General features: G+C 40.9%; 1 pseudogene; it reads left to right on the plus strand.

Annotated features, from left to right (window-relative positions):
• Positions 1-5,049: 5,049 nt before the first annotated feature.
• On the plus strand, positions 5,050-8,042 carry LOC100986860 (aldo-keto reductase family 1 member B10-like; annotated as a pseudogene).
• The last annotated feature ends 11,211 nt before the right edge of the window (positions 8,043-19,253 follow it).

The raw sequence follows: 19,253 nt of genomic DNA on the forward strand, positions 1-19,253 counted from the left end.
ACACATATGTTTATAGCAGCACTATTCACAATAGCCAAGACTTGGAACCAACCTAAATATCCAACAACGATAGACTGGATTAAGAAAATGTGGCACATATACACCATGGAATACCATGCAGCCATAAAAAATGATGAGTTCATGTCCTTTGTAGTGACATGGTTGAAGCTGGAAACCATCATTCTCAGCAAACTATGGCAAGGACAAAAAAACCAAACACCACATGTTCTCACTCATAGTTGGGAATTGAACAATGAGAACACATGGACACAGGAAGGGGAACATCACACACCGGGGACTGTTGTGGGGTGGGGGGAGTGGGGAGGGATAGCATTAGGAGATATACCTTATGCTAAATGACGAGTTAATGGGTGCAGCACACCAACATGGCACATATATACATATGTAACAAACCTGCATGCTGTGCACATATACCCTAAAACTTAAAGTATAATAATAATAAAACTTAAAAAAAAGACTCCATGAAAAAAACTGTTAGAACTGATAATAAATTCAGTAAAGCTTCAGAGTACTGAATCAACATACAAAAATCAGTAACTTTATATATGTCAAAAGCAAAAAACTGAAAAAGAAATTAAGAAACCATCCCCATTTATAATATCTACAAAGAATATAAAATACCTAGAAATCAATTGAACCAAGGAAGTGAAAGATTTATACAAAGAAAACCGTAAGACACTGATGAAAGAAATTGAAGAGGACACAAAAAAATAGAAAGATATTCCATGCTCATGGATTGGAAGAAATAATATCATTAAAATGACAATACTGCATCAAGCAATTTACAGATTCAATGCAACCCCTATCGAAATACCAATGACATTCTTCACAGAAATAGAAAAAACAATTCAAAAATTTACGTGGAAACACAAAGGCCCCAAATAGCCAAAGACGTCCTGAGGAAAAACAACAAAGCTGGAAGCATCCCACTTCCTGACTTCAAAATTTACTACAAAGCTATAGTAACAAAATCAGCATGGTCCTAGCATAAACAGGGACACAGACCAGTGGAACAGCATAGAGAACCCACATGTAAATTTATGCATTTACAGCCAGCTCATCTTCAACAAAGGTACTAAGAACATACAGTGGGGAAAGGACAGTCTCTTCAATAAATGATGCTGGGACAACGGGATAACTATATGCACAAGAATGAAACTGAGGGAGTGGGGCGGAGCTGAGATGGCTAACTAGAAACAGCTACAGTGGGAGGCTTCCACCAAGAAGAACCAAAACAGCATGCGAATCCTGCATCATTAACCAAGGTATCCACGTTCTATCATCAGGACTGACTAGGTGTTTGGTGTGACCCATGGAGAGCAAAGAAAAGCAGAGTGGTGCCTCAGCCCACCTGAGAGCCACATGGGACAAAGGCAGCCCCCACCTGCAGCCAAGGGAGACGGTGAGCAGTCGTGCTACCCAGCCTGGGAAACCACGCTTTTTCCATGGATCTGTGCAACCTGCAGATCAGGAGATCCCACTCATGAGCCCATGCCACCACCAGGGCCTTGGGTCCCAACCACAGAGTTGTGCAGATTCTCAATAGCCATTCAGCTGCCGTCTGCCTAAGACAACTGAGCTCCACGGGGAAGGGACAGCAGTCATCGTGCAGCTGCCTAAAATGACTAAACTCCAGGAAAGCGGTGGGGGCGGGAGCCAGCGGGAGAAGGGCAGCAGCTATCACTGCAGCTGCAGAGCACCATTTTTCCCCTGCTGGTGCTGGGGAAACTGGATGGCTTGGACCCAAGAGGTATTCCCCACAGCACAGCACACCGCCTGTGGCAGATCACAGCCAGATTGCCTCTTTAGGCCAGACCCTGACACATCCCTCCTCACTGGGCAGGACCTCCCTGCAGGAACTTCAGCAACTCCAGCCAGGGGCTTAGAGACAGAACTGTGATCTCCCTGGGCCTGAGCCCCTAGTGGGTGGGGTGGCCATGGTCTCCATGGACCAGCAGACTTCGTCTTTCCTTCTGCTAGCTCTGAGGAATCTGAGCAGACCAGACGAGTGGGTTTCCCCCCAGTGCAGCACACCCTGTCCACCAAGGGGCAGCCAGCGTGCTTTATTAAGTGGGTCCTGGATCCCATGCCCCCCAACAGGGGTCACCGGACACCTTATACAGGAGCATTCCTCTTGGCATCAGGTCAGTGACCCTTTAGGACAGAGATTCCAGAGGAAGGAGCAGGCTCCCATCTTTGCTGTTCTCCAGCCTCCTTAGGTAACATCTCCAGGTGCGAGAGGGACCCAGGCGAATAGGGCCTGAAGTGAAACCCCAGCAAACCACAGCAGCCCTACAGAAGAGGGGCCTGTTAAAAGAAAAACAAACAAACAGAAAGCAGCAACAGCATCAACAAAAAGGTCTTCACAAAAACCCATCCAAAGGTCAGCAGCCTCAAAGATCGAAACTAGACAACTCATGAAGATGAGAAAGAATCAACGAAAAAACGCTGAAAACTTAAAAAGCCAGAGTGCCTCTTCTCCTCCAAATGATCACAACACCTCTCCAGCAAGGGGACAGAACTGGGCAGAGGCTGAGATGGATGAATGGACAGAAGTAGGCTTCAGAAGGTGGGTAATAACAAACTTCACTGAACCAAAGGAGCATGTCCTAACCTAACGCAAAGAAGCTAAGAACCATGATAAAAGGTTACAGGAGCTGTTAACTAGAATAACCAGTTTAGAGAGGAACAATATGACCTGATGGAGCTGAAAAACGTAGCACGAGAACTTTGTGATACAAGTATCGATAGCTGAATCAATGAAGCAGAAGAAAGAATATCAGAGCTTGAAGACTATCTTGCTGAAACAGAGCAGGAAGACAAGATTATGGAAAAAAGAATGAAAAGGAACAAATAAAACCTCTGAGAACTATGGGACTACATAAAAAGATCGAACCTATGATTTATTGGAGTACCTGAAAGAGACAGAAAGAATGGAACCAAGTTGGAAAACACACTTCAGGATATCATCCAGGAGAATTTCTCCAACCTAGCAAAACAGGCCAACATTCAAATTCAGGAAATACAGAGAACCCCAGCAAGATACTCCATGAGAAGATCACCCCAAGAAACATAACCATCAGATTCTCCAAGGTCAAAATGAAGGAAAAAATGTTAAGGGCAGCCAGAGAAAAAGGCCAGGTCACCTACAAAAGGAATCCCATCAGACTAACAGCGGACCTCTCAGCAGAAGTCCTACAAGCCAGTAGAGAGTGTGGGCCAATATTCAACATTCTTAAAGAAAAGAATTTCCAACCCAGAATTTCATATCCAGCCAAGCTAAGTTTCTAAGCAAAGGAGAAATAAAATATTTTTCAGACAAGCAAACGTTGAGGGAATTTGTCACTGCCAGGCCTACCTTGCAAGAGCTCCTGAAAAAAGTGCTAAATATGGAAAGGAAAAACCAGTACCAGCCACTGCAAAAACACACTGAAGTGCAAAAACCAATGACATTTTGAAGAAACTGCATCAAGTAGTCTGCAAAATAAGCAGCTAGCATCATTATTACATGATCAAATTCACACATAACAATTTTAACCTTAAATGTAAATAGGCTAAATGTCCCAATTAAAACACACAGACTGGCAAATTGAATAGAGTCAAGATGAATTGGTGTGCTGTCTTCAAGAGACCCATCTCATGTGCAAAGACACACATAATTGTCTTTGCACATAATTTGTCAAGCTCAAAATAAAGGGATGGAGGAATATTTAACAAGCAAATGGAAAGTGAAACAAAAGCAGGGGTTGCAATCCTACTTTCTGACAAAACAGACTTTAAACCAACAAAGATCAAAAAAGACAAGGGCAGTACTTAATGGTAAAGGGATTAATTCAATGAGAAGAACTAACAATTCTAAATATATATGCACCCTATTTATGCATATATTTATGAACCCAGATTCATAAAACAAGTTCCTAGAGACCTACAAAGAGACTAAGACTACCACACAATAATAGTGGGAGACTTTAACACCCCACCGTCAATATTACACAGATCATCGAGACAGAATATTAACAAGGATATTCAAAACTTGAACTCAGCTCTGGATCAAGTGGACCTGATGGATATCTACAGAACTCTCCATCCAAAGAAAATAGCATATACATTCTTCTCAGTGCCACATGGCACGTACTCTAAAATTGATCACATAATTGGAAGTAAAACACTCCTCAGCAAATGCAAAAGAACTGAAATCATAACAGTCTCTCAGACCATAGTGCAATCAAATTAGAACCCAAGATTAAGAAAGTGACTCAAAACCACACAACTACATGGAAATTGAACAACCTGCTCCAAATGACTCCTAGGTAAATAATGAAATTAAGAGAGACATCAAGAAGCTATTTGAAACCAATGAGAAAAAGAGAGACAATGTACCAGAATTTCTGGGATGCAGCTAAAGCAGTGTTAAAAGGGAAATTTATAGCACTAAATGCCCACATCAGAAAGCAAGAAAGATCTTGAATTGACACCCCAACATCACAACTAAAAGATATAGAGAGGCAGGAGCAAACAAATCCAAAAGCTAGCAAAAGACAAGAAATAACTAAGATCAGAGTGGAACTGAAGGAGACAGAGACATGAAAAACCCTTCAAAAAAAATCAATGAATCCAGGAGCTGGTTTTTTGAAAAAAATTAATAAAATAGATAGACCGTGGGCAACCCGCTCGGGTCCCCTTCCATGCTGTGGAAGCTTTGTTCTTTCACTCTTCACAGTAAATTTGCTGCTGCTCACTCTTTCAGTCTGCACCACCTTTTAAGAGCTGTAACACTCGCCGTGAAGGTCCGCGGGCTCATTTTGAAGTCAGTGAGACTATGAACCCACCAGAAGGAAGAAACTCTGGACACATCTGAAGGAATAAACTCCAGACACACCATCTTTAAGAGCTGTAACACTCACCATGAAGGTCCGTGGCTTCATTCTTGAAGTCAGTGAGACCAAGAACCCACCGGAAGGAACCAACTCTGGACACAGCAGGATGTGAGACTTCTAGTGCTCACTCAGAATCATTTCTGCACCAACCATGGCCATCTTTGTGGAGCTCAATACCAAAGCCAAGATGCCCATTGTGGGCCTGGGCACTTGGAAGTCTCCTCTCGGCAAAGTGAAAGAAGTGGTGAAGGTGGCCATTGATGCAGGATATCGCCACATTGACTGTGCCTATGTCTATCAGAATGAACATGAGGTGGGGGAAGCCATCCAAGAGAAGATCCAAGAGAAGGCTGTAAAGCGGGAGGACCTCTTCATCATCAACAAGTTGTGGCCCACTTTCTTTGAGAGACCCCTTGTGAGGAAAGCCTTTGAGAAGACCCTCAAGGATCTGAAGCTGAGTTATCTGGATGTCTATCTTATTCACTAGCACAGGGATACAAGTCTGGGGATGACTTTTTCCCCAAAGATGATAAAGGTAATATGATCGGTGGAAAACCAATGTTCTTGGATGCCTGGGAGGCCATGGAGGAGCTGGTGGATGAGGGGCTGGTGAAAGCCCTTGGGGTCTCCAATTTCAACCACTTCCAGATAGAGAGGCTCTTGAACAAACCTGGACTGAAATATAAACCAGTGACTAACCAGGTTGAGTGTCACCCATACCTCAGGCAGGAGAAACTGATCCAGTACTGCCACTTCAAGGGCATCACCATTATGGCCTACAGCCCCCTAGGCTCTCCGGATAGACCTTGGGCCAAGCCAGAGGACCCTTCCCTGCTGGAGGATCCCAAGATTAAGGAGATTGCTGCAAGGCACGAGAAACCACAGCCCAGGTTCTGATCCATTTCCATATCCAGAGGAATGTGACTGTGATCCCCAAGTCTGTGACACCAGCACGCATTGTTGAGAACATTCAGGCCTTTGACTTTAAATTGAATGATGAGGAGATGGCAAACATACTCAGCTTCAACAGAAACTGGAGGGCCCGTAACATGTTGCAATCCTCTCATTTGGAGGACTATCCCTTCGATGCAGAATATTGAGGTTGAATCTCCTGGTGAGATTACACAGGGAATTCTCTTTCTTCGCTGAAGTGTGACATCTCCACTCAAGTCCTATTTTAGCCAAGCTTATCTGAGATCACAGTGACTTCGTCCTGTTGTAGGCCAGAATCAAGGTGCTGTTTTAGACATTTATTTCTGTATGTTCAACTAGGATCAAAATATCACAGAAAAGCATGGCTTGAATAAGCAAATGACAGTTTTTTCCAGTTATCTGATCTGAACAAATGTTTGTCAAGCACCAGAAACTCCGCCAACACTGAGGATGTAAAGATAAATAATAAAAAATAATGATCATAAAAAAAATAGACCACTAGCTAGACTAATGAAGAAGAAGACAGAGAAGAATCAAATAGACACAATAAAAACTGATGAAGGAGATATCACCAATGACCCCACAGAAATACAACCAACCATCAGAGAATACTATAAACACCTCTACGCAAATAAACTAGAAAATCTAGAAGAAATTGATAAATTCCAGGACACATACACCATCTCAAGACTAAACCAAGAAAAATTCGAATCCCTGAATAGACCAATAACAAGTTCTGAAATTGAGGCAGTAATAAATAGCTACCAACCAAAAAAAAAAAAAAAAAAAAGCCCAGGACCAGATAGATTTATAGCCAATTCAACCAGAGGTTCAAAGAGGAGTGGGTACCATTCCTTCTGTAATTATTCCAAACAACTGAAAAGGAGGGACTTTTCTCTAACTCATTTTATGAGGCCAGCATCATCCTGATACCAAAACCTGGCACAGATACAACAAAAAAAGAAAACTTCGGGCCGATATCCCTGATGAACATTGATGCAAAAGTCCTCGATAAAATACTGGCAAACCAAATCCAGCAGCACATCAAAAAGGTTATCCACCATGATCAAGTCAGCTTTATCCCTGGGATTCAAGGCTGGTTAAACATACACAAATCAATAAATGTAATTCATCACATAAACAGAACTAAAGACAAAAGCCACGCAATTATCTCAACAGACGCAGAAAAGGCCGTTGATAAAATTTAACATCCCTTCATGTTAACAACTCTCAGTAAACTAGGAATTGATGGAACACATCTCAAAATATTAAGAGCCATTCCTGACAAACCCACAGTCAATATCATACTAAATAGGCAAAAGCTGGAAGCATTCCCCTTGAAACCTGGCACAAAACAAGGATGGCCCTCTCTCTTTCTCACCACTCCTATTCAACATAGTATGGAAGTTCTGGCCAGGGCAATCAGGCAAGAGAAGGAAATAAAAGGTATTCAAATAGGAAGAGAGGAAGTTAAACTGTCTCTGCAGACAACATAATCCTATATTTAGAAAATCCCATTGTCTCAGCCCAAAAGCTCCTTAAGCTGATAAGCAGCTTCAACAAAGTCTCAGGATACAAAATCAATGTGCAAAAATCACAAGCATTCCTATACACCAACAATAGACAAACAGACAGCCAAATCATGAATGAACTCCCATTCACAACTGCTACAAATAAAATACTTAGGAATACAGCTAAAAAGGGATGTGAAGGACCTCTTCAAGGAGAACTACAAACCACTGCTCAACGAAATAAGAGAGGACACAAACAAATGGAAAAACATTCCATGGTCATGGATAGGGAGAATCAATATCATGAAAATGGCCATACTACCCAAAGTAATTTACAGATTTAATGCTATTCCCATTAAACTACCATTGCCATTTTTCAAAAAATTAGAAAAAACTACTTTAAAATTCTTATGGAACCAAAAAAGACCCCATATAGCCAAGACAATCCTAAGCAAAAAGAACAAAGCTGGAGGCATCATGTTACCCAACTTCAAACTATACTGCAAGGCAATAGTAACCAAAACAGCATGGAACCGGTACCAAAACAGACACATAGACCAATGGAAAAGAATAGAGATCTCAGAAATAAGGCCACACATCTACAATCATCTGACATTTAACAAACCTGATAAAAACAAGCAATGGGGAAAGGATTCCCTATTTAATAAATGGTGCTGGGAAAACTGGCTAGCCACATGCAGAAAATTGAAACTGGGCCCTTTCTTTATAATTCATACAAAAATTAACTAAAGATGGATTAAAGACTTAAATGTAAAACCAAAAACTATAAAAACCCTAGAAAAAAATCTAGGCAATACCATTCAGGACATAAACAAAGATTTCATGACAAAACATCAAAAGCAATTGCAACAAAAGCAAAAATTGACAAATAGGACCTAATTAAATGAAAGAGCTTCTGCACAGCAAAAGAAACTATCATCACAGTGAACAGACAACCTATGGAATGGGAGAAAATGTTTGCAATCTATCCCTCTGACGAAGGTCTAATATCCAGAATCTATAAGGAACTTAAACAAATTTACAAGAAAACAACAAAAAACCCCATCAAAAAGTAGGCAAAGGACATGAACAGACACTTCTCAAAAGAAGACATTTACGTGGCCAAGAAACTTATGAAAAAAAGCTCAACATTACTGATCATTAGAGAAATGCAAATCAAAACCACAATGAGATACCATCTCATAAGTCAGAATGGCGATTATTATAAAGTCAAGGAACAACAGATGCTGGCAAGGCTGTGGAGGAATAGGAACACTTTTACACTGTTGGTGAGAATGTAAATTAGTTCAACAATTGTGGAAGACAGTGTGGTGATTCCTCAGGGATCTAGAACCAGAAATACCATTTAACCCAGCAATCCCATTACTGGGTATATACCCAAAGGAATATAAATCATTCTATTATAAAGATACATGCACACATATGTTTATTGCAGCACTATTCACAATAGCAAAGACATGGAATCAACCCAACTGTCCATCAGTGATGGACTGGATAAAGAAAATGTGGTACATACACACCATGGAATGCTCTGCAGCCATAAAAAGGAACAAGATCGTGACCTTTGCAGGGAGGTGGATGGAGCTAGAAGCCATTATTTTCAGCAAACTCACACAGGAACAGAAAACCAAATACCGCATGTACAAGTGGGAGCTGAATAATGAGAACACATGGACACAGGGAGGGAAACAACACACACTAGAGCCTATCGGGGGGCGTTGGGAGGGAGAGCATCAGGATAAACAGCTAATGCATATGGGGCTTAATACCTAGGTGATGGGTTGATAGGTACAGCAAAACACCATGGCACACGTTTACCTATGTAACAAACCTGCACATCATGCAAATGTATCCCAGAACTTAAAATAAAATAAAATTTAAAAAAAGAAGGAACGAAACTAGACCCCTATCTCTCACCATACACAAAAATCAAATCAAAATGGATAAAAGACTTAAGTCTAAGACCTGAAACTATGAAACTAGTATTAATAGAAGAAAACATTGGGGAAATGCTCCAGGACATTGGTCTGGGCAAGATTTTCCGTGTAAGACCTCAAAAGCACAGGCAACCAAAGCAAAAATAGACAACTGGGATTTTATCAAGATAAAAGTCTTCTGTACAGCAGAGGAAACAATCAACAAAGTGCAAAAACAACCCACAGAACGGGGGAAAAGATCTGCAAACTACGCATCTGACAAAGGATTAATAACCAGAGTATATAAGGAGCTCAAACAACTCAATGGAGAAAAAAATGACAATAATCTGATTAGAAAATGGGCAAAAGAGCTGAACAGACATTTCTCAAAAGAATACATACATGGCTGGACATGGTGTCTCAAGCCTGTAATCTCAGCACTTAGGGAGGCTGACGTGGGAGGATCAACTGAGGACAGAAGTTTGAGACCAGCATGGAAAATATAGCGAGACCCTATCTCTACAAAACAAAAAAATTAAAAAATTACCCATGCCTGTAGTAGTCCTAGCTACTTATGAGGCTGAGGCAAGAGGATCACTTGAGCCCAAGAGTTCAAGGCCGCGGTGACCTATGATCACTCCACTGCACTCCAGCCTGGGTGACAGGATGAGACCTTATCTTTAAAAAAAAAAAAAGGTGATGATATACAAATAGCAATGGGTATATGAAAAAATGCTCAATATCACTAACCATCAGAGAAATGCATATCAAAACTACAATGAGATATCATCTCACCCCAGTTTAAATTGTTCTTATAAAAAAGACAAGCAATAACTGATGCCGGCAAGGATGTAAAGAAAGGGAAGCCATTATACGCGATTGGCAAGAATGTAAATTAGTACAGCCACTATGGAAAACAGTATGGAGGTTCCTCAAAAGACTAAAAATAGAACTACCATATGATCCAGCAATTCCACTACTGGGTATATATTCGAAAGAAAGAAAATCAGCAGGGCATGGTGGCTCATGCCTGTAATCCCAGCACTTTGGGAGGCTGAGGCAGATGGATCATTTGAGGTCAGGAGTTTGAGACCAGCCTGGCCAACATGGTAAAACCCCATCTCTACCAAAAATACAAAAATTAGCCAGGTGTGGTGGCACACGCCTGTGATCCCAGTTATTCATGAGGCTGAGTCAGGAGAATCACCTGAACCAGGGAGCTGGAGGTTGAAATGAGCCGAGATCACACCATTGCACTCCAGCCTGGGCGACAAAAGTGAGTCTCTGTCTCAAAAAAAAAAAACAAAAGAAAGAAAGAAAGGAAAATCAATATGCCAAAAAGATATATGCACTCCCATGTTTATCAAAGCACTATTCATGATAGCCAAAATATAGAATTGATCTAAATGCTCATCAATGCAAGAATGGATAAAGAAAAGTGGTATAAATATTATCCAGCCATAAAAAAGAATGAAATCCTGTCATTTGCAGCAACATGTATGGAACTGAAGTTCATTATCTTAGGTGAAATAAGCCAAGCACAGAAAGACAGATATTGCATGTTCTCACTCATATGTGGGAGGTAAAACAGTGGATCTTATGAAGATAGAGAGTAGACTGGCGGTTACCAGAGGCCAGGTAGGGTGGGGGGAACAGGGAGATGAAAAGAAGTTGATTAACGGGTACATATTTACACCTATTCAATAGTTTAATAGAAGAACTAAGACCTAGTTTTTAGATAAATCAGTAGGGTGTCTATAGTCTACAGTAGTCTATTGTACATTTCAAAAAAGCTAGAAGAGAATAATTCAAATGTTTCTAGCATAAAAAATACAAATATTTAAGGTGATGGATATCCTAACTACACCAATTTAATATTTATGAATCACGTATTAAATTATCATATGTACCTCAAAACAATGTACATCTATTATGCATCAATAAAAATAAATAATTTTTTAAAAGGCAAGTAACAATATTTTCAAAACACTAAAAAATAAACGAAGTAGCAATACATGCTGTAACATGGATAAACCTTGCAAATGTGCTAAGAAAAAAAAATGGACACAAAAAGCCACATATTATATAATTCTATTTACATAAAATGTAATAGGCAAACAGAATATAGAGACAGAAAGCAGATTAGTGATTGCAGGGGCTGAGGAAAGTGGGGAGTGAAGAGTGGTTGCTTAATGAATTCAGGTTTTCCTCTTGGGCTGATGAAAATGCTCTGGAATATACATTAGTGACAGTAACACAATATTATGAATGTAATGGAAACCACTGAATCATACACTTGAATGGTTAAAATGGTGAATTTTACCTCAATATAACAAAAGTAGAAAAATTATCATGTACACAGTTACAGCTATGTAAAAATATATATATAAGTGTAGGGGAAAGGACTAAAAGAATAGTTTTTAAAAGACTTAGGTGGGTTGAGGTTTTTTTCTATTTTTCAAACTTTTTATTAACATCATATTGTTTTCACAACAAAAAAAGATAATTATCATATATTGAGTACCTACTACATATTAAGCACTGTGCTAGGCATTTTGAATCAAGAGTGTTTTCCAGCCTGCTGGGTAAACAGAAAACATCTGACAGAAACATGGAATAGAGCAAAGGTATCTAGTTCTAGGGGGAAAAACTGAATGCCTTAGTTATCTATTGCTGTATGACAAACTATCCCTAAACATGGCAGCTTTAAACAATAAATATGTAGCAAATATCTCTGTGTATTTAAAGGCATGGGCATAGATGAGCTCTCTAAGGTCAACGTGGTGGTTAATTTTACGTATCAACTTGACTGGGCTAACGGATGCTGTGATGGCTAATACTGAGTATCAACTTGATTGGATTGAAGTATGCAAAGTATTGTTCCTGGGTGTGTCTGTGAGGGTGATGTCAAAGGAGATAAATATTTGAGTCAGTGGACTGGGAGAGGCAGACCCACCCTCACTCTGGGTGGGCACCATCTAATCAGCTGCCAATGTGGCTAGAATAAAGCAGGCAGAAGTTGGAAAGAACAGACTTGCTGAGTGTTCCGACTTTCATCTTTCTCCTGTGGTGGATGCTTCCTGCCCTCGAACATCAGACTCAAAGTTCTTCAGCTTTTGGACTCTCAGACTTACACCAGTGGTTTGCAAGGGGCTCTCAGGCCTTTGGCCACAGACTGAAGGCTGTTGCACTGTCAGCTTCCCTACTTTTGAGGTTTTGGGACTCAGAGTGATCCACCACTGGCTTCCTTGCTCCTCAACCTGCAGACAGCCTATCGTGGGACTTTACCTTCTGATCGTGTGAGTCAATTCTACTTAATAAACTCTCTTTAATATATACGTCTATCCTATTAGTTCTGTTCCTCTAGAGAACCCTGATTAATACAGATGTCCAGATATCTGGTAAAATGTTATCTATGGGTGTGTTTGTGAGGGTATCTCCAGAAGAGATAAACATCCGCATCAGTAGACTGAGTAAAGACCACCCTCACCAATGCAGGCAGGAAGTATCCAATCCACTGAGGGCCTAAATAGAACAAAAAGGCAGAGGAAGGGCAAATTTTTTCTCTCTCTTATTGAGCTGAGACATCCATCTTTTCCTGCCCCCAGACATCAGCATTCTTGGTTTTTGAGCTTTCAGACCCGAACTGAACTATACCACCAGTTTTCCTGGTTCTCCGGCTTGCGGATGGCAGATCTTGAGACTTCTCAGCCTCCTTAACCACATAAAGCAATTCCTATAATAAATCTCCTCATGTGTATATGTATATACACACACACACACATATATATAAATATATATATATACACACACACACACACATATATCTTAGCCACTCTGTTTCTCTAGAGAACCCTGACTAATACAGACAAGGAAAAAGACTTGGTTTTCCTATATAATTTAATAGCCCCCCCAAAAAATAAGAATTAGTAAAAGGGATGACAGTATCTTGTAAAGAAATAAAATGGTGCTATAATCATAATTCCTTAAAGTTATAAGACGGGTGGTCTGCGGATCTAGTTGTGCCCCAATTATAATCCCAATACATTGATCATAGCTGTATTTTAATGTAATCCTTAAAATTGTCCATTTCAGTTGCCTTTATAAAAACCCCACTACATCAACCCCATATATAGAGCTTGTCCATAGAGTTTTATAGGGAATCAATTCAATTCTATAAATAACTGGGTATAAGATTTCATTCTTAATAAGCTTATTCTGCCCTTCGACATCTGATTTGGTTTAAAAAAAAAATAGATTAAAATGTCTTTGCTAAGTCCAGATCTCTGCTATTACAAAGTCAAAGAAAACTACTTTTTTGAGAATTTGAGGTTGAATATTACACTGGTATCACACATTTAAGAAAAGAAGACCCCATCCTTCTTGATTCTTCTTCTTACTTCTTAATTGGCCATGGCATTAAGAGACTGCTTAGGTAGGAAAATCCTGTAAGTAAGCTGCCCCTACCTAAGCTGCTTAGGTAGGAAAATACTGTAAGTGCTAACTAGGATATATCTTCAATCTCCTTCAAACATTTATGTATAAGTACCACAGTGACTAAAATCCAACCCACAATTAATTGCTGAAGCTTTAAAAGTACGGTCACTTGCAATGCAGCAATTCCTTGATAATTATTTCCATCACTTTTCACGATACCTTTAATTTACTGACTAAATCTTAATGAAGGTTTTATTGCCAATAACTTCATAATTTTCTTTGTCCAATTTGTACTAAGTCCTCTCACATATGGTATCCAAAACATATACCTAGAGTTATTCTCCAATTCATATAAAATTACAGAAAAGAAATCCTAAATAGTGGCAAAGCCTCTAAAACTCTGCAGTTGTTGTCAAACCTATTCCTTTTGAGTGAAGTGCAAAAGCACACAAGGCAGCTAAGTTAATATTACCATACTTTGATCACCTCTTGTTGGTTACTACGTGTTTTGTGTGAAATTTTCATAATACAATTGTGTAAAAGAAAGAACAAGGATTTGGGGTCTGATTGGCCTAGCTTGAATTGTGTGGTAGGCAAAAATCTAAGATGTCCCCAAGATTCCCACCCCTGCTGTTACACTCCCTAAATAATCCCCTTCACTTGTGCAGGACTTGTGAATATAATAGAATAATCACTTTGATAATTGCATTCTATTATATAAAACTCCATTGTAGCAGACTATAGAGGAATTATCGTACCGACCTTGAAGAAGCAAACTACCATGTTGTGGAAACAGCCACACGGCAAGGAAAAGTGGGTAGCCTATAGGAACTGAAAACGCCCCTCTACTGACAACCAGCAAGTCTTACAACCATAGGAGCTGAATTCTGCCAACAACTAGTTATCTTAGAAGAGGATGCCAAACCTCAGATGAGATTGCAGCCCCAGTCACCACCTTGAGACCTGATGAGACCCTAAGCAAAGAACCCAGTCAACACATAACCACATTCCTCACCTACAGAAACTATGAGGTAATAAATTTGTGTTGTTTTAAGCCGCTAAGTGTATGGTTCTTTCTTATGCAGCAATAGAAAATGAATACAAGTCACATGCCCATTCCTTGGCCAGAGGAGGGTGGGATATCTTGATTGACAGATAAAGTAAAGTTTCATCCAATGGCAGAGGGGTGGTGCCCCTTAAGTACAATTAAGGTGTCAGTATCAGTTGGGAGGATAGATATTGGAATAAAGAACAAAAATTACCCATCACACACATTCGTTATCTGACATCTCATATGCCTTCAACATTCAACTTGTGACTCTTCCCTACTGGAGGCATTGTCTACTGCCATCTACATGTCTCAATTTATATGCCATTGTGCCAGAGACTAACAAATAATACATGAGGGCAACAAAACGAGTGAGAACACTAAGCTAATATTACAAGTTATACCCCTGTCTGCCAATACACTCATGTGTCGCTTAATGATATGTTCTGAAAAATCCATCCTTAGATGATTTCATCATTGTGCAAACATTATAGAGTGTACTTACAGTAACCTAGATGGTATGGACTACCACACACTTAGTCTATATAATACAGCCCATGGTGTCCCCAACTGGTACCGGTCCGTGGCCTGTTAGGAACTGGGCCACACAGCAGGAGGTGAGTGGGTGAGAGAGTAAAGCTTCATCTGTATTTACAGCCATTCCCCATTGCTCACATTACCGCCTGAGCTCCACCTCCTGTCAGATCAGCATTAGATTCTCATAGGAGCATGAACCCTACTGTAAAGTGCACAACCTACTGTGATGTAGGTTGTGTGTTCCTTATGAGAATCTAATGCCTGATGATCTGTCACTGCCTCCCATCACCCCCAGATGGGACTGTCTTGTTACAGAAAAACAAGTTCCAGGCTCCCACTGATTCTACATTATGGTGAGCTGTGTATTTCATTATATATTACAATGTAATAATAATAGAAATAAAGTGCACAATAAATGTAATGTGCTTAAATCATCCCAAAACCATCCCGTGGAAAATTATCTTCCACAAAACTGGTCTCTGGTACCAAAAAGGTTGGCAACCACTGGTGTAGCCTATTGCTCCTAGACTACAAACCTGTACAACATATTCAGTAGGCAACTGTAACACAACAGTGTTTGTGTATATAAACATATCTATCTAAACATAGAAAAGATACAGTGAAAATACAGTATTAAAGTTTTATGGGACTGCTGCTATATATGTGGTCCACCATTGACCCAAATGTCATTATGAGGCACATGACTGTAATTAGCTATGTGAACTTGGACAAGCTATTCATGGGCCACGGTTTCCTGCCTGTAGATGAAGAGATTGGACTAACTTTAATGGTTCTTCCAGCATTAAACTTCTATGATTTTATAAAATGCTCCCAAAACCATCAAAATAATTTAAAATAAATTTCTGATTTGCTATAAAAGAACAAAGAAATGCCATACTGCTCCCAATCACATGTCCTGTTCCTCCCAGTATTCTGTCTGCCTCTGAACATGGCACCAAGAAAGGTTTTCTGAGAAAGCCAAAACATATTTGCCTTCCACACCCAAATTAGCTTAATTGAAACCGCCACATAAAAGAACAGAAACACGAGCCGGGCGCGGTGGTTCACGCCTGTGATCCCAGCACTTTGGGAGGCCGAGGCAGGCAGATCACAAGGTCAGGAGATCGAGACCATCCTGGCTAACACAGTGAAACCCCATCTCTACTAAAAATACAAAAAATTAGCCAGGCGTGGTGGCAGGTGCCTGTAGTCCCAGCTACTCGGGAGGCTGAGACAGGAGAATAGCATGAACCCACGAGGCGGAGCTTGCAGTGAGCCGAGATCGCACCACTGCACTCTAGCCTGGGCGACAGAGCAAGACTCCGTCAAAAAAAAAAAAAAAAAAAGAACAGAAACAGGGAGTGGCAGGGAGAAGATCATCAGGATCACCACTGGACCTTTACCAACTGAAATTTGCATAAGGTTGCAAAACAATGTTTTATGATATTATTGTCACGAATTAGGAACATATGAATTTTACTTCTGTATTCCTAACTTGCCGCTCACTGCATTAAATGACAATGCTAAAGACCTAAGGTTGGAGCCAAAAGAACTCATTTGGATTTGGAAATTCACACTTTTGGGGGCGGGGGGAATCAACAATTTTGATCTCGGCTCATTCTAGCACTATGATAAATCAGCAAAAAAAAAAAAAAGATTATTTCACTGTTTTAAAAGCCTACATTAACTCAAACAAGCTAAAAGTTAAATGTTAAATATAGGTATTTCCCTGGAAATGTTGCAAACACATTTTAATCACAACCGTTCTCACAAAATACACAATAACTTTATAATCGATTATTTTCCCCATAGTCTTGCTTTCCCCTCCCAAAAAAAAAAAAAAACCCTCTCAAAGTAAAAACTTTGATTGAGCAACGTTAATCATAATCAATTCCCATTACTGTCAAGCTTGTAAGCAAGTGAAGAGGATTCTTTAAAGGGGAAGGGAAGGTTACAGAAGAAAAGGAACTTTCAGTAAACATTATCATCATTCAACTGCACAGAAGGAAAGATAAAAAGGACTTCAAGATCAAAATACAACGAGTAAAATTAGGTAAGTTTAAATTCTAAGTTATCTCAGGGCATAGGTAAGGGAGGAGACCACCCCTCATATTGTCTCATGCCCAATTTCTGCCTCCAAAGAAAGAAGAAGTAAAAACTAAAAGGCAGAAATGAAATCCACAGGCAGACAGCCCGGCGCCACACCCTGGCCCTGGTAGTTAAAGACCGACCCCTGACCTAATCAGTTATGTTATCTACAGATTTGGGACATTGTATAGAAAAGCACTGTCCTATTCTGTTCCATTCTAATTACCGGTGCATGCAGTCCCCAGTCACGTACTCCCTGCTTGCCCAATTGATCACGACCCTCTCATGCGGACCCCCTTAGAGTTGTAAGCCCTTAAGTGGGACAGGAATTGCTTACTCGGGGAGCTCGGTTTTTCAGACGTAAGTCTTGCCGATGCTCCCAGCCAAATAAATCCCTTCCTTCTTTAACTGGGTGTCTAAGGAGTTCTGTCTGCAGCTAGTCCTGCTACGTAGGTACAATCTAAGGACAAGATTTAAAAAACAAAAATGTAGTTCTTGGACAATATCTATTGGAAAAAGTGCAAGTGAATTTTGTGTTTACGATAAAATTCATGCCTGGCAATGTCGGGAATTACTTTGTTCCCATGCAGTATTCATAGAGAAAATGGGATCCCTCCTGTAGCTCTGCCAAAAAAAAAAAAAAAATTCCTAAAATTACAATCTCAGACAAAATTTATCCTTACAAGTCTCAAATATTCTGCTCTCTTCCACAATTAAATGGGTGTAGACACTCAGCACCATAATTTGGTTTCGAGAAATGGTATGGAAGGTCTCAAGAAAAGTTACACACCTTATCAAGCGGAGTCACAACATAGAGGCTTCCAAAGGTCGAGTTGCCTTCCTGCCTTATTATGAAATGTACCATTATGAGAAGGGCAGTGGGGTTTCCATGAACACTCCTAGAAACTTCAACTAGTAAAAGGCCTTCTGTTACTTTTCTCAAATTGCCCATCAACAGAACTTGGCGCTTCTGTGGCGCCACGTGACAAGGGCTGCGCATGCGCTCTGGGATCAGCCGCGCCCACCCGCCGCACAACCCCAGGCCTCAGTGCCGTCAGCTGGGCAAAGACAGCACAGACCTCGGTTCTCAGGGCTTTAATGAAATAACGCGGGTAAAGCACCTAGGGCAGAAACCACACAGAACACCAGAAGGCATTAATGGCATTTAAAGGTATTGAATGCAGACTAATGCGCAGAACTTGGTTCTCAGACCACGTCCGCGGCCACCCCTCTCCTGAGAAAGCAGAGAGCACACTTGCAGCCCGACATCTCCCAGTTGAGCTCGGCACTGAAGGGATCACTGGGGATTTAAAAAATGGGAGACGGCTGCTTGGGCAGAAGCCCGAGGGGGCGGGGTGGGAGGGAAGGGACGAGCCCACAGGCAGCATCCTGACACCTCACACTTCCTGCCTCAATGCGCAGAAGAAAGTGTTTTTCTGAAGGCGACGCCCCCAGTCTTGGCGGGAAACGCCGCGGAAGACGCTTCTCTCGCAGAAATGCCAAATTTTCGGGAGCGCGGGCCCGCAGCACGTAACAGAACAGATCTTTTTGTTTCACGGCCCTCTCGTAGACCTAATAAAGAAGCGCGAGGGCGAAAACCAGGTCAGCGACCAGAAGCCAGGCAAGGTTGCGATTTTCGGAGCACAGCGAAGGGAAGAGTTTCTAAGTTCTGAATGTACCTCTATTTAGGGTGGTTTCTATTATTTCTTCGCGTCTACCCTGTAGTTGCCGCACCCTGAGCCCTCAGCCCCGCCGCTTCGCACGGAGCGGAGCTCAGAGGGTGCGCGCTCCGCCCTTTCGCGGGCCTGGCATGAGCGCAGTGGTTTTTACACTAAAGTGTCTCCGCCTCTCGACTATCCTTGTG

This window comes from Pan paniscus, chromosome 8 (assembly GCF_029289425.2).
Source record: "Pan paniscus chromosome 8, NHGRI_mPanPan1-v2.0_pri, whole genome shotgun sequence".
NCBI classification, from domain to species: domain Eukaryota; kingdom Metazoa; phylum Chordata; class Mammalia; order Primates; family Hominidae; genus Pan; species Pan paniscus.